Raw genomic sequence first — 9,385 nt, forward strand, 5'->3', positions numbered from 1 at the left:
ATTCACACATTGTAAGAAACAATACAGAGAAATCTGGAGTACCATATCCCCTACCTTTCCCCAAAGGTGTAGTTGAATATCACAACCAGGATCTCGATATTGATAGTCAAGATATAGAACAGACTTTGCAAACTTTTTTTTTTTTGAGATGGAGTCCCACGTTGTCACCCAGGCTGGAGTGCACTGGTGCCATCTTGGCTCACTGAAACCTCTGCCTCCCAGGTTCAAGCAATTCTCCTGCCTCAGCCTCCAGAGTAGCTGGGATTACCGGCTCTCGCCACCACGCCTGTCTAATTATTTTTATTTTTTATTTTTTTTGAAACGGAGTTTCGCTCTTGTCGCCCAGGCTGGAGTGCAATGGCACGATGTCAGCACACTGCAACCTCTGCCTCCTGGGTTCAAGCAATTCTCCTGCCTCAGCCACCCGAGTAACTGAGATTACAGGCACCAACCACTACACCCAGCTAATTTTTGTATTTTTAGTAGAGATGGAGTTTCACCATGTTGGCCAGGCTGGTGTCAAACTCCTAACCTCAGGGGATCCCACCCACCTCAGCCTCCCAAAGCGCCAGGATTTCAGGCATGAGCCCCTGCACCTGGCCAATTTTTGTATTTTTAGTTGAGACAGGGTTTCACCATGTTGGCCAGGCTGGTCTTGAACTCCTGGCCTCGAGTGATCCGCCCACCTCAGCCTTCCAAAGTGCTGGGATTACAGGCATGAGTCACCGTGCCCTTCCAGTCTTTGGAAACTCATTTAAAATGAGTTGATCACTGTCATAATTATTACCACATTCTCTCAAGTCAGAAACATCCCTTTAAATTCCAAAATTGCTAAGTGAAGTCTTAGGTGATGTACTGCCTTGAGGACTGTGCAGTGATCTGAGAGGCAGCTTGCCATGCTGCCTAGAATATTTACTCACATTTTTCGCGGAGTTATAGGCGATTTATAACTAGTTGCAAATTAACTACAAAGTTAACTTTGCAGGTAGAGCTGAACATTTCATCACAGGACACAACAGCTCACAAGTCACCTTGCTGAGCAAGCTTCTCAGAGAAAGTTATTAGTATTACGAATGGCTCCAGTTTTTCCACACTCAATTTATTCATTCAGCAAGCCTCCTGTAAGGAACTTCTGGCCACTCAGCAATGGCCTGAATGCACTTGCTTCTCTGTGGACCAGTTCCCCAGATATGACTCTTACAGTGCAAATAAGGGTTAGCTTTCCTTCAGTTTATTCCAATGGTCATTCTTTCTACTGTAATCTTTAAGAGTTCTGCAGGAAGTTTTTGACAAAAACTGGCAAGTGTCTGAGGAAATATACAAGAGATGGAGATCCCCCTCCCCAAAGGAAATAGTAGTCACTTACAGAGAAATTGTAAGACCTCCTTCTAAATAAAATATTAATGAATTTTCAAGGGAAATCCCTTTTGGAATCTGGCAAGGTCATATAACATTAAAAGCAGGTGGAAATGAGGACACAGAATTGTTCAGAGAAGTAGCTAAAAGAGAAGCTTGAGAATTGCCTATCTCTACATTTGGATATCTAGAAAAGCTTTTGAAAAGTAACCTAAGGCCAGGCATGGTGGCTCACCCCTGTAATCCCAGCTCTTTTAGAGGCTGAGGCGGGGATCACCTGAGGTCAGGAGTTCTAGACCAGACTGACTAACATGGCGAAACCTGTCTCTATTAAAAATACAAAATTTAGCTGTGCGTAGTGTCAGGCACCTGTAATCCCAGCTACTCGGGAGGCTGAGGCAGGAGAGTCAATTGAACCTGGGAGGTGGAGGTTGCAGTGAGCCAAGGTTGGGCCACTGCACTCCAGCCCGGGAGACAGAGTAAGACTCCATCTCAAAAAAAAAAAAAAAAAGAAAAAAAATGTAATCTAATACTAGGCACCGATACATTTCTAGAGTATCAGTATAATTTCTTTTTTTTTTTTTTTTTTTGAGACAGAGTCTCACTCTGTTGCCCAAGCTGGAGTGCAGTAAGTGGCGTGGTCTCGGCTCACTGCAACCTCCACCTCCTGAGTTCAAGCGATTCTCCTGCCTCAGCCTCCCGACTAGCTGGGACTACAGGCGTGTGCCACCATGTCCGGCTAATTTTTTGTATTTTTAGTAGAGATAGTGTTTCACCACGTTAGCCAGGATGGTCTCGATCTCCTGACCTCGTGATCCACCCACCTCGGCCTCCCAAAGTGCTGGGATTACAGGCGTGAGCCACTGCACCTGGCCTAGTATAATTTCAATGTATACTTGAGATTTGCTGTTCTTTTTTTTTAAACGGAGTCTCACTCTGTCACTCAGGCTGGAGTGCAGTGGTGCAATCTCAGCTCACTGCAACCTGTGCCTCCTGGGTTCAAGCCATTCTCCTGCCTCAGCCTCCTGAGTAGCTGGGATTCAGGCACCTGCCACAACGCCTGGCTCATTTTTGTATTTTTAGTAGAGAGAGGGTTTCACCCTGTTGGCCAGGCTGGTCTCGAGCTCCTGACCTCAAGTGATCTGCCTGCCTTGGCCTCATGAAGTGCTGGGATTACAGGCATGAGCCACTGCGCCTGGCTGGTTTGTTGTTGTTTCTGCCATTGGCATCCAAAGATAAAGTTCCTTTCCTAAAATGACACCTTGACATGCTCAAGTACACAAACAGGAAGACATGACAGTATGAAAGATGCCACCTACTCCTCTTGTTATGACACGCATGGTTTCCCAAGTTACCAGTGCTTCTCTCTGGTTTGATCTGCATTGTCAAAAAGAGTTGGGGTAGTTTCCTGAGTTTCCTCTCCCTGTATTACAGGACAAGAAATATCACCAGTGAGAACTAGGTAACACAGAGAGCTAGTTTGCAACTCCTGACTGCTCAGGGAGAAAAATAACCAGCATTAACAGGGTTTTATTTTTGTTTTCCTTCCAAGAGAGCAGCTCAAGCTCTCCCATCACAAAAATTCAATCTATACACAACAATGGAATTCAATAGGAATCCAGGGAAAGGGAAGAAGTGGACAAAACAGATTGAAGTTTAACTTTTCATTTTCTAAATACCCCAAATACCTAAAACACATCAAAAACAAAAAACCATTTACTTTATCAGTTTTTGTTTGTTTTTTGTTTTTGTTTTTGAGACAGAGTCTCACTCTGTTGCCCAGGCTGGAGTGCAGTGGCGCGATCTCGGCTCACTGCAACCTTTGCCCACTGGGTTCAAGTGATTATCCTGCCTCAGCCTCTCAAGTAGCTGGGATTATAGGCACGGGCCATCATGCCCAACTAATTTTTGTATTTTTAGTAGAGATGGGGCTTCACCAAGCTGGCCAGGCTGGTCTCAAACTCCTGACCTCAGGTGATTCACCTGCTTTGGCCTCCCAAAGTGCTGGGATTACAGGCGTGAGCCACCACACCTGGCCTGGTTTACTGAATATAAATAGCTTAAATAGGGGCGTTATCCAGATTCCAGAAAAATAATACAGATATTTGGATAAATTAGGTAACTTTTGGTTATTTTTGTGCCATAAATCTAAAAACTTTATTAGTTTACTTATTGCTAATATACCTGTCAAACTGTTGCTATGGAGCTTTCTACCATCAAGATATACAACCAAAGAAAAAAGGATTACTCAGAGTAGTAAAGAGTTCAGGAATGGGATACAGTGGACATATGACCCACCCTTTTGGGACTGTAGTGCCAAACCTGGAAATCACCTGTGTTTCACCAATCAGAACATCCTGTTTTTATTTTTTATTTTTTATTTTTATTTATTTTTATTTTTTATTTTTTTTTTTTGAAACGGAGTCTCGCTCTTTCACCCAGGCTGGAGTGCAGTGGCACGATCTCGGCTCACTGCAGGCTCCGCCCCCCGGGGTTCACGCCATTCTCCTGCCTCAGCCTCCCTTGTAGCTGGGACTACAGGCGCCTGCCACCTCGCCCGGCTAATTTTTTGTATTTTTAGTAGAGACGGGGTTTCACCGTGTTAGCCAGGATGGTCTCGATCTCCTGATCTTGTGATCCGCCCGCCTCGGCCTCCCAAAGTGCTGGGATTACAGGCGTGAGCCACTGCGCCCGGCCCCTGTTTTTATTTTTTAATGGACATGCTTTTGTATCAAATACATCATTATGTTAATGGTTGGTAGCCATAAAACTTTTTTTTGCTTACATCTACCTGCATCTACTCTTTCAAATTTGTACAGAAAACCCAGCTCTGAGTGTATATTTTGATCTGGGAGAAACCAGCTATCCTTGAATATGCTTGGATAGTCCAAGGGTTCCTATCTTGACTATTTTAATGCCAGTTTAGTGAGCTAAGAAATGAAGTAGAAACCAGAATGCCAGTTAGTGCTAAAACGGACACACTGAGTGACCACAGGACTTCCTTCTTGGCCAAATTGAGAGAGAAGGAGACTGTCATGAACAATATTAATATTAATGAAGCAAAACACTCAGATGATTTAGATGACAGCAGTAACTTCACTGTTTTTTCCCATTTGTGCTGTGTGCATGTGTGCGTGTGTGTGTGTGTGTGTGTGTGTGTGTGTGTGGTGCTTGATAATTTTTTTATGGCCCTATGTGTCCATCCAGGTGAGAAAATATAATTGAGGTCTAAGGCTTCTCTAGAAAGAATCTTAGAGATCATGCATTGTACCTGTAACTCAACTTACTTTTTTTATTTCTAAGATAATATTCTCCTAAATATTCAAACAATAATACAAGTTGTTTCTTTGCCTTTTGACCACCACCCAATTCCACTTTCCTTCCCCAGAATAACCAATGTTAATTAGTTATGTATTCTATTCCTTTTCTGTACAGGCACACAGAAATTCATACAACGGAGGCTGGGTGTGGTTGACTCATGCCTGAAATTTCAGCACTTTGGGAGGCCGAGGAGGGAAGATCACTTGAGCACAGGAGTCTAAGACCAGCCTGGGCAATATAGCAAGACCTTGTCTCTGCAAGAAATTTTAAAAAATTAGCTGGGCATGGTGATGCATGCCTATCATCGCATCTACCCGGGAGGCTGAGGTGGGAGGACTGCTTGAGCATAGGAATTTGAGGCTGCAGTAAGCTAAGATGGTACCACTGCACTCTAACCTGGGCGACAGGGCTAAAAAAAAAAACAAAATTATATGTACACACACACACACACACACACACACACACACACACACACACACGCAACTGCAATGACATATCTTTTTTTTTTTCGAGACGGAGTCTCACTCTATTGCCCAGGCTGGAGTGCAGTGGCACGATCTGGGCTCACTGCAAGCTCTGCCCCCGGGTTCATCCCATTCTCCTGCCTCAACCTCCCGAGTAGCTGGGACTACAGGCGCCCGCCACCACGCCCAGCTAATTTTCTGCATTTTTAGTAGAGACGGGGTTTCACCGTGTTAGCCAGGATGGTCTCAATCTCCTGACCTCGTGATCCGCCAGCCTCGGCCTCCCAAAGTGCGGGGATTACAGGCGTGAGACACCGCGCCGGCCCAATTGTTATTTATGGAACAGAATTTGCAGAAACTGAAAGTCTCCATCTAGGTGGCCAAAACCGCAATTACTTTTGCACCAACCTAATACTTTAACACAAACAACAACAACAAAAACACAGTTGTTATTCAAACATAAATTCAACTGGCGCTCACTTTTGTTTTCACTTAAGTTAATCAGATGTTCATGTTACTATGAAGTTGACTAGTTAATTTGTAATGAATAACTAGTTAATTTGTAATGAATAATATTTCACTGAGTAGTCAAGCCCTCTTTCCACTAAACCAAGCTGCTTCTCACTGTACTAAACCCCAAGCTCTCTCTAAACTTTCAGGTGTTCCACTCCTTGTCACCTTCCCCTAGATCCCGAGTGGCGTTCACTCTCTTAGCTCCCTCGGGGGCCACTTCTTAACACTTAAAGAGCTCCTATTGACCTGGCACGGTGGCTCAAGCCTGTAATCCCAGAACTTTGGCAGGCCGAGGCGGACGGATCACCTGAGGTCGGGAGTTCAAGACCAGCCTGACCAACATAGAGAAACCCTGTCTCTACTAAAAATACAAAAAATTAGCCAGGCGTGGTGGCGCATGCCTGTAATCCCAGCTACTCGGGAGGCTGAGATAGGAGAATTGCTTGAACCTGGGAGGCGGAGGTTGGGTGAGCCGAGATCACGCCACTGCACTCTAGCCTGGGCAACAAGAGCGAAACTCTGTCTCCAAAAAAAAAGAAAGAAAAGAAAGAAGACTTCCTATCTCCACCTGGGTCCCCAAGAGGTAAGAGGTATCTCCTTTTCTCCTGAGCCTAGGTCACCTCGGGGTTCCCCGAAGTTCCCCAGAAGAGGCTGCACAAGTCAGGACAAGAAGTCCAGGAAATGGGGGGTCGCCGATGACCACGCCCCGGGGCTCTGTTTGGGAACCCCCAAAATTTACTGAGGCGGAAAGATTGCGGGGTCATTGTGGGGTCAGGCTGAGGGGGCCGGGCCCAGCCCCATTCACGTGACCCGGTCCCAGGGAGAGGAGTTTGTTCACCCATCAGAAGGAACGAACGACGCGAAGGGAGTGTAGCACCCTCCCTTCCCGGGGAGTCCTGGGCGTTGCTCTCCCAACCCGGCCGTGACGCAATCTCTCCGCGCCGGGGGCGGGACGCGCTTGACGCCATCTCCGGGCGCCCGGCTGGGGGGGGGCCGCTGGGTGTGGGGCGGCTCCGGGGCCGGGGATGGCGGCGGCCGCGGTTGCGGCGGCTCCGGGACGAGCGGGTGGATCCTGGGAAGCGCCGTGAAATGGGCTGGTGAGTGTCCTTGGAAGTGGTGGCCGCCTGGGCCAGGCAGGCCTGGGGTCGGTGCTCCAGAGGAAGTGGCCCTCAGGAGCCCGTTGCTCCGCCGGGCCGGGGCCCATGAACCGCGGACAGACGGAGGGGAGAGGCCGTACCTAGACCCCCTCGCGCTTCTCTCTGGCCGGGCCTGGAAGGCGGCCTCAGGCCCCGGCGGCGGTGTGCCTGCGAGCCAAGGTGTCCGAGTCTGCGGGGCGGGAAGGGCCCCCAAACAAGGAAGCGTCGCCTGCAGGGCCTCGCCCCTGCCCCCTTGGTGAAGGGTGGACCCCCTACTCTCTAAACGCAGAATTCCCAATTTCGATCCCTGCCCTTGTTAGATCAAGGATTGCGGGACCACTGGGAGCCATAACCCTAGAGTCTGACAAGCTTCTCCCTTTCTGTCGGGCGCACCTCTCGCCCGCAGAGAATTCGGGTTTTCAGCTGGGTTCAGCCCCTTGATTCCGACCCAAGCGTGATGAGGAGCTTGGTTCCGGGCTCTGCTAGCAGCGTTGGCAACTCTCCTGAACAGCCTGTTAGCTCGGTTGGGGTCACAAGCTACGTTTTCCATTTGAGATCCTCAGTGAGGTTCTCGAGAGGCGGAGGTTTCGGCTTCTTAAGTGTGTTTTGCGTTGTGGGAACCTGGCGCACAGGCTTGGCTCTTTGTTGTCCTTTCTGCAGACCTTTTGCCTCTTTCAGTCCTTTTACTAGCCTGTGTTTGCTAACCTCTGGGTGACCTGGAGGCAGGTTTTCTTTAAAGTTTTCGTTACAGAAAGGAAGGATCATTTTGGGATTGAAGTATGACCCCAGTTTCTGTTGGGAATGAAGAAGAAAGCAAACTGCTTTTCAGTTACTAAAGCTGCTGGTGGAGAAAAGAGGCATCATTTATGCCACTGTGTAATAATATGTGTTTGTGGAATTAGGAATTTGTCATCCCACTGTGTTTTCCTATCCTTCCACCTTTTGTGTACACCTGCACTTTGCCAATCTTGAGAGAAATGTTGCATTCGGTTTGGGTTGAGGCTTAGAGTGTTCTGTAGGATTTGGACAGGATAGTCAGTTTCTCAGAGCACTCACTCATCTGTACTACCTTCTCTGTTTTCAGAGGTTAAGGCTCCATTCTTTCTCGCTTTGCGTTTCTGGCAAGTGTAGATTCACATAGTGATGGTTTAGTGGTAGTTTTGTTTTACCACTGTTAGCCAGCTGTGGACCAAGGCAATATTTTCAGTTTCTTTGATACCTGATTCAGCGCTTGGTATAAAGTTGTCACTCAGAAAATTTTACATACACACACACACACGCTCATTTTTTTTTAACCCTGAAAATCTCTTAATAAGTCTTCCCCTTGAGTGACTCCCCCCTGACCTCTTTTTCTGCCCCAGAAACATAAATAATTGTTCTTTTTCATCTAATGCTGCTTTTTTTCATTTAAATAACTCCATATTTATGTTTTCATAGGCCCAGAATAAAGGGGAAATATCAGAGTTGATTTTTCCTGCTTCCCATTGTTAGTATGGGAACAGTGTTAAAGCTTCCATTTTTATTTGTGCATTTATCTGAAATTTGGATTGCAGCAAATTTAACCTTTGGGGAACAGGCACAGGTAGATGTTAGGGAAATGATGTTAAGGAAAACCAGTGAAATTTGATACATGGAAATTTTTTTTCAGGGATGTCTTCTTACAAGTTGGAGTATTAGAGATGTTTTTCTCTCTGTTCAACTGCCTGGGCACTCTGGGTAAATGTACCGTTTACCTGTGGAGAAGAAGATGAGGCAAGGACGTGTATACTCTAATGCTTTGGAATTACCTTTCATGGTGACCCTGGGGAGAATCAGAGGTCAGGCAGCCGCTTACTCCATTCCTGTTTCTATCTTCTAGGCTCCCGAGCCAGCCGGGAGGACACTTACTACAGCTGCTCAGAAGCACCACTGGAAACTCAGGTAATACCGGCACTTTGAATTCCTTCTTTCAGGAAAATATCCGGGATGTCACAGTGGAAAAACAGAACAGAATATAATATAGAAAGCTCTTTTCAGATCCAAAGAACTGGAACCTGGTTGGAAGAAATAGGCAGCAAAGTTCATGTGCATTGAAGTGTTCAGACCAAAAAGTTGCTTTATAACAATAGACAAAAGCATTTGTGAAAGGTGACAATTAGAGAAAAGGGAAAGAGAACTTTCTTATGAATCATACAGATACGGGGAAAAAAACAGGCATGTTTAGAGGAATGGAACCAGAATTTCATGGCGTGGTGCCTGGAGCAGACCTACAGTGGAGAAGGAGCTATTGGTAAAAGAAAGCACAAAGAAAAGAGAAAGGGAATGAATAGAGAAGGCAAACTGAAGGTAATCATTGAGAAGAAAAGAAGCCTTTTGAGACTAGGGAACCGGAAGTGTACGTAAGGTCGGAAGAATTTTGTTGTTCTTTGGTGAAGAGGAGAAACAAGTTGACAGCAAACTAGTTTAATCACTTTCACTATATAGAGGCTGAGATAAAATGTATTATTTCATGGGGCAAAGATGTTAATTTTCATAACCTGGTTAGGGAGCAAAGTTTAAAAAAAAAAAAACACAAGCAGACCTGAGGGTTTTGACACCTAGGTCCTTGAGGTACTG

General features: G+C 46.2%; 1 protein-coding gene across 3 annotated transcripts in view; it reads left to right on the forward strand.

Moving 5' to 3' along the window:
• Nucleotides 1-6,620: 6,620 nt before the first annotated feature.
• Nucleotides 6,621-9,385, forward strand: part of ATXN1L (ataxin 1 like) — a 41,840-nt gene continuing 39,075 nt past the window's right edge. For 2 of the 3 annotated variants that reach the window (XR_010114151.1, XM_063611630.1), the window contains exons 1-2: nucleotides 6,636-6,751; nucleotides 8,649-8,710. The gene's annotated coding sequence lies outside the window, so the exon portion shown is untranslated. Of the gene's footprint in view, nucleotides 6,752-8,648; nucleotides 8,711-9,385 lie in introns of all 3 variants that reach the window. The other variant, XM_055298500.2, reaches the window with a different exon arrangement.

This window comes from Symphalangus syndactylus, chromosome 11, assembly GCF_028878055.3.
Source record: "Symphalangus syndactylus isolate Jambi chromosome 11, NHGRI_mSymSyn1-v2.1_pri, whole genome shotgun sequence".
NCBI classification, from domain to species: Eukaryota; Metazoa; Chordata; class Mammalia; order Primates; family Hylobatidae; genus Symphalangus; species Symphalangus syndactylus.